The sequence below is a fragment of the Streptopelia decaocto genome, assembly GCF_964273445.1.
Source record: "Streptopelia decaocto genome assembly, chromosome: 22".
Lineage (NCBI taxonomy): Eukaryota > Metazoa > Chordata > Aves > Columbiformes > Columbidae > Streptopelia > Streptopelia decaocto.
This window is the reverse complement of record NC_138677.1, coordinates 2,679,243-2,685,300: the sequence shown is the minus strand read 5'-3', so window position 1 is coordinate 2,685,300 and position 6,058 is coordinate 2,679,243. Positions and strand designations below refer to the sequence as shown.

At 53.3% G+C, this 6,058-nt stretch overlaps 1 long non-coding RNA gene across 3 annotated transcripts; it reads right to left on the bottom strand.

The window, feature by feature from the left end:
* Positions 1–2,194: 2,194 nt before the first annotated feature.
* LOC309449165 lies at positions 2,195–5,627 on the bottom strand. 3 transcript variants are annotated; one of them, XR_014185913.1, is made up of 6 exons: positions 5,534–5,605; positions 5,045–5,167; positions 4,630–4,757; positions 4,303–4,508; positions 3,847–3,913; positions 2,195–3,272 (listed from the first exon to the last, which is right to left on the bottom strand). It is a non-coding gene; the product is annotated as an uncharacterized lncRNA (long non-coding RNA). The 3 variants fall into 3 exon arrangements; XR_014185911.1 differs by having other exon boundaries at positions 5,045–5,627; XR_014185912.1 differs by lacking the exon at positions 3,847–3,913 and having other exon boundaries at positions 5,045–5,627.
* Between the last annotated feature and the right edge of the window lie 431 nt (positions 5,628–6,058).

The window sequence follows — 6,058 nt, the reverse complement described above, 5'->3', positions numbered from 1 at the left end:
TTTTATATATATTTATATACACAAAAGATGTAAAGAATGGCAAAAAAAGCAGCAACATCTGTTTAACATGGGGTCGGAACTAAGAACTTCGCCAAGGATCATAAATCAGTAGCAGAATCAGGAATTAAAGCAAACTGCCTTAAGTAATTTGTTTGTTTTGGGCAGGAAAGTGCTCCGAGATCTGTCGATAAGGGTGCACATAAAGCACCACTATTCCTAATTCAACATCTTCATGATACCCAGAGTTTGAAAAAGGGAGTTTTTCCATATGAATGCAATAATTCTGGGTGCAATTCTACCGCCGTTTACTTAACAGCAAGCGAGGTGAGTCTGTCCCACCGCGGAGGTGGGTTCCTCACAGCCAGCTCAAGGGTTAATGGCCGGCGTACGCAAGGCACAAAACACGCCGTGCGTGGGAGTAAATGTCATATCGCACTGCACCACGTGTTTATACAACAGCACGATTCGGGAAGTGAAACTTTTTAATGGTGAAGTTTCCAACCCGTTGCTTCAGGTTGAAGTTCTGAGGAATGGAAGAGGCAAGAACCCCATTCTACGCTTTCTGGCTCTGTTTCAGTAGAACACGCAGGGTCTGACCCGGGTTCCCTAGGGTGTAAAACCTCCTGTCTCTCTCACACTGCAGCAGCGTTTCTGCAGCTGCCCCAGCAATCCCATGTCCCTCTTGCTTTGTCACCGTTACCCACGCTATCTGCTGGCAGATGTCCCCATGAGGGTCCCCTCAGACTGCCCTGCAGCTCCTGGGGACACCATTCTCCTGACTGAACACCCCCAAAGTCCTGAGTCACTCCACACAGCATAGCTGCCCACCCAACTTCAGCACAAACCAAAGTAGGGGATTATTTTCAAGGGGAGACTTTGAATAGAGAAGAGCGATGCTGGCAAAGGCAACAGCAACTGCAGGTGCCAAGGCAGAGACACCCACAGGTCTGTGCCACCAGCTCGGCAGCGCACACAGGGCTGGAGCTGGGTTTTTGGGAGAGGGATGAGGATGAGAGATTAGCAGCATGTGCTTGCATCCCCAAAAACCAACCGTCCCCTGGGCTGCATCCCCAGCCCCGTGGGCAGCAGGTTTGGGATTCTGCCCCTCTGGCCAGACCCCCCTGCAGTGCTGGTCCAGCTCTGGGTCCTCAGCACAGGACACACATGGACCTGCTGGAGAGGGGCCAGAGGAGCCACATGAATGATCCGAGGCTGGAACAGCTCTGCTGGGGGACAGGCTGAGAGAGTTGGGGTGTTCAGAAGAGAAGAGAAGCTCCAGGGACACCTTAGTGCCGTCTTTTTGTTCTTAAAAGGGGCCAAAAAGAAAGATGGGGACAGACTTTTGAGCAGGGCCTGTTGTGATAGGACAAGGGGTGATGGTTTGAAAGTAAAGGAGGGAGATTCAGGCTGGACATGAGGAAGGAATTGCTGTCCCTGAGGGTGGTGAGAGCCTGGCCCAGGTTGGCCAGAGAGGTGGTGGCTGAACCATCCCTGGAGACATCCCAGGCCAGGCTGGACGGGGCTCTGAGCAACCTGAGCTGGTGAAGATGTCCCTGCTCATGGCAGGGGGGGCTCTGGGGGGGCTGGGAACATCCCTTCAACACAAACCTTTCTCCAATTCTATGACACAGCACAGACTGTAGCCACCTAAAGTCGGGGTGGCAGGGGTCAGAATTCTCCTTAGTGAACTGGTGATGTGCCATGGCTGGGTTGGTGGGATGAGGCTGAAGATCAGCCAAGGAGGTGTGAGCTGTCCCCACCTCTAGATCCAGACTGAGGCTCACACTGCCAAAAGTCCACCTGGGTCAAGACTCTTACAACTCTGAACTTGTAACACACTGCTCCTGGGTCACACACCCACACTGAGCACTAAACTTGGAATAATAGATCAAAAAACTCCAAGTGAAAAGCTTGTTTTAGATCAGTGGTCCCAGAGTGGATCACCATAACCAAGCCAGGCAGGAACAAAAAGCCTCTTGTGAAACGAACTGTGCTCTCTGAGCTGTAACTATAATCACAGCTCACATTCTGAGAAGTAGGTCTTGACATTATTGGGTCACCCAAAGGGAAGGGCTCCACATATTTTTGCAGCGATTATTAATGCAATTATTTGTGTGAACTCTCCAAATCGAGTAACTGATACACTCTGTGCGATTCACATAAAGAGGAACGCAGTTCTATTTGCATTCACCCCGCTTGTACTCACGGTGGGAACTACTTGTGGGTTTTATTGGTGCGATGAAACCAGAGCTTTGCTGTCGGTGTCCTGGTGAATGGACAGAGGGCGGGCGGTGTGATCCCCAGCCCTGCTCCTGCTCCGCTGGCAGGACACGCTGCCTTCTCCCCTTTTCAAACACACTTTTTCTGCTGAAGAGCTGTCAGAAGCGCTCTGACAGATCAGTACCTGCTCCTGTTACTTCCAGATAATCGATTCTTCACATCTCCAAGCTATTACCGCACGCCCACTCAGCTCTTACTGCATACTGCTGGCTTACTGAAGCAGGCATTATTACATTATTTACACTCCGTTCATGCTTTCAAGACGTTCTTCACAGCTTCCAGCTGATTGAGACCATTGACTCACTTCACATAACTCAGCCACAAAAGAAAAGCAGAGTGTTCTGGGTTTCAATATTGGACCTGGGCTTGTAACGGGTTCCACACATGCTTGCTGAGCTCTCCGTCCCGTGTGCTGCCTGTCCGCCCTCTTCAGACTGCGATTACAGAACGTAACTTCAATGGAAACTGTGGCTTGTTCAAAACCCACAAAATTAGTATTAAGGCCCACTAGATTTTCTTAAAAGTTTAATTTTTTTCCACTGTTATAAAAATATCAAGGTCCTAAATACCGCTATATGCAACAGTATGATCACCTCAGCTACCCTGGCAAAAATAACATAACAAAGACTCCCTCGGACTTTTAAAGACAGGACTGTTGGCAAATTATTCCAACTGCTGAAAAACATTGCCTTGTAAAAAATTCTCTCACAGTTTTCTATCTTGACCTGCAGACATCCCACACTTTTTAAGCAAGCGTAAGATATCAAGAAAGGTTGAAAAAGATGTGACCAGTTATTACCGCAACTCCTTCCTCACTTGAGGTTTTCCTACTGCTTGAACACAAGGATGATTCTTTACTCAGGGGATGCTGGAGCCCGGGTGGATCTCAGGTTCTGTCACTGTAACGTGCTGCACAAGTGCAGGAGAACACAGAACAGGAACCATCCCTGAAGCTCCGTTCGCCCCACTCAGAGCTGACCACAGCTCGGGTCCTCCAGGAAGGACCAAAACCACCTGTAATTACTGACAAACCCCTGGCAAGAGCTGACCTGACAGCAGCTCCACTCCCAGCACCCTCTATTTCCACTTACTATTTGTATCACCTGTTGACACAGTATTTCACTAGGCACAATAGTGACCTGCTGTGACAGGTTCATTTAGAATCATAGAATCATTTCAGACAGAGGAGAACTACAGGATCATCAAGTCCATCCATAACCCAACTCCAGCACTAACCCATGTCCCTAAGAACCTCGACTAAATGCCTTTTAAACCCCTCCAGGGATGGTGACTCCAGCACTGCCCTGGGCAGCCTGTTCCAATGCCCCACAGCCCTTTGGGGAAGAAATTGTTCCCCACATCCAACCTCAACCTCCCCTGGCGCAACTTGAGGCCGTTTCCTCTGCTCCTGGCGCTTGTTCCTGGGGAGCAGAGCCCGACCCCCCTGGCTCCAAGCTCCTTTCAGGCAGTTCAGAGATCAGAAGGTCTCCCCTCAGCTCCTGTTCTCCAGCTGAACCCCCCAGGTCCCTCAGCCGCTCCCATCACACTTGTGCTCCAGCCCCTCACCTTCCAGTTCCCTTCTCTGCACTCTCTTCGGTATTTCAACATCCTTCTCATGATGAGGGGCCCAAAACTGAACACAGGATTCAAGGTTCAGCCTCACCAGAACCGAGTACAGTGGCACAATCACTTTTCCAGTCCTGCTGGCCACCCCAGTGCTGGTACCAGCCAGGATCCTGTGGCCTTTTTGGCCACCTGGGCACACACAGGCTCACGTTCAGCTGCTGTCACCAATGCCTCCAGATCCCTCTGTGTCGGGCACTTTCCAGCCACCCTTCCCTGAGCCTGGAGTGTTCATGGGGTTGTTGTGACCCAAGTGCAGGACCCGGCACTTGCCCTTGTTGAACCTCAGGCAATTGGCCTCAGCCCATTGATCCAGCTGGTCCAGATCCCTCTGTATGACCATCCCACCCTCCAGCAGATCAACACTCCCACCCAATTTGGTGTCATCTGCAAACTTACTATGGGTGCATTCAATCCCCTCATCCAGATCATTGAAAAAGAGATTAAACAGCAGTGGCCCCAATGCTGAGCCCTGGGGACACCACTTGTGACTGGCCTCCAACTGGATTTGGCTCCGTTCACCACAACTCTTTGGGCCCAGCCTTTCAGCCAGTTCTTCATCCATCGCAGATACACCATCCAGGCCATTTAACTCTGGTTTTCCACTACAATCAGGCAACAGGGGATTATTTTACAACACAATATAGCTCTGTTCTCTCAGGAAAGAGCTCTCAGGGCTGACAAGTTCTCTCCAAGCTGCATGAAGAGTCTGAGCAGAAGCAGCACCTGTTGGAGCCAGTTGTGCTGAAGGTGAGGGACACAGGATCCTGCTACTGCAAATTTCAGGATTGCTCAGAGCACCATCGCAGTGGTTTTCATAGACGGACTCTTTGCCACAACCGTGAGTCATCCTCCTGCAGAGGGCAAAGCATATTGTGTGTCACACCACGAGTCCAAAGCCAGAGGGACTAAGTGACTGTATCAGAGTCCTTCCTTGAGAGCTCTGAAGTTATTTGTTTTCTACAGCTGCCTCATCTCCAAGGCAAGGAGCAGGAGTTACCCAAACTGACCCCTTACTTTAGCATCAAATCCAAGAATAATGCTACTTGCACAAGTAAGAATCTGAAGAATAAACTGTCACTTGCTGGGGAAGCAACCAAGCCTAAATGAGGCTAAAAGAACTATCAAAGTGATCACAGACCTCAAACACGTTCTCTCCACAGCAGGACTGAAGCCTCCCCAGGGTCTGGATGGAGGATCATCCTCTTGGTGCAGCTCTAACATCACACAGACACCCCTGCCCGCAGCCTTGCTGAGCATTGAACTGCTGGAAGGTAACAGTCTCAAAACAGGGAAACAAACAGCAACAAAAAAAGCCAATAAAAAGCTGCACCTTCTTGAGCCAAAAGCAGCTTAATTTGAAAGTCTCGAATGAGGCAGTTTACAGATATAACGCTATTACATAGCAGCTCCAGCCTCCTCCTGCAAAGATACACGCCCTTACAGCCCCCGTACAGGCAAATCCCACTTATTTTCTTGGGAAAACTTGTGCAGCCGCCACAGCGTTAGCCCAGCACACAAGACACCGAGCCGGCCAGCCCACACTACCAACCCGGCAGCCCAACCGGCGCCGCGCCGGCCCGTCCCGCCTCCCTCCCGAGGCGGCGGGGCCCCAAGAGCATAAACGGACCCGGGGAGGCGGCCAGAGGCGCTGCCGGCCAAGCGAGCGGCGGGGAAACCAGCCAAGGCACCGAGCGGGAAGCGCAGCGGGACGACCGTGAGGAGACGCGCGGCCGTTTAACGGTCACGCCGCGCGCGCGCCCCGCCCCTCTCCCGCCCCGCGCCTGCGCACTGAGCTCCCCCGCGCCGCTGTCCTCACAGCGCCCCTCCGGCAGCCCGGGCGCATGCGCAGCGCGGCGGCGGAAGCGGAGGGGGAGGCGGGGCTGCTTGGCAGGAAGCTCCGCCCGCTTCTGGGAAACCCGGGCCGCCTCCGGCCGCTCACCGCCCGCCCCCCGCCTTCCCCGGCCCGCCGGGGCCGCGCCGCTCCCGGACAGCCGGCGGGGCGGATCCCAGCGCTGATTGGGCGAGCGCGGGCGGAGGGGCGGGGCGCGGGGGGGCGGGGCGGGGCGCGAACGGGGCGGCGTGGGCGGGAGCGGGGCGCCGTCACGCGGCGCGGCGGGGCGGTGATTGGCTGCGCGGCGGCGGGAGGGCGGGG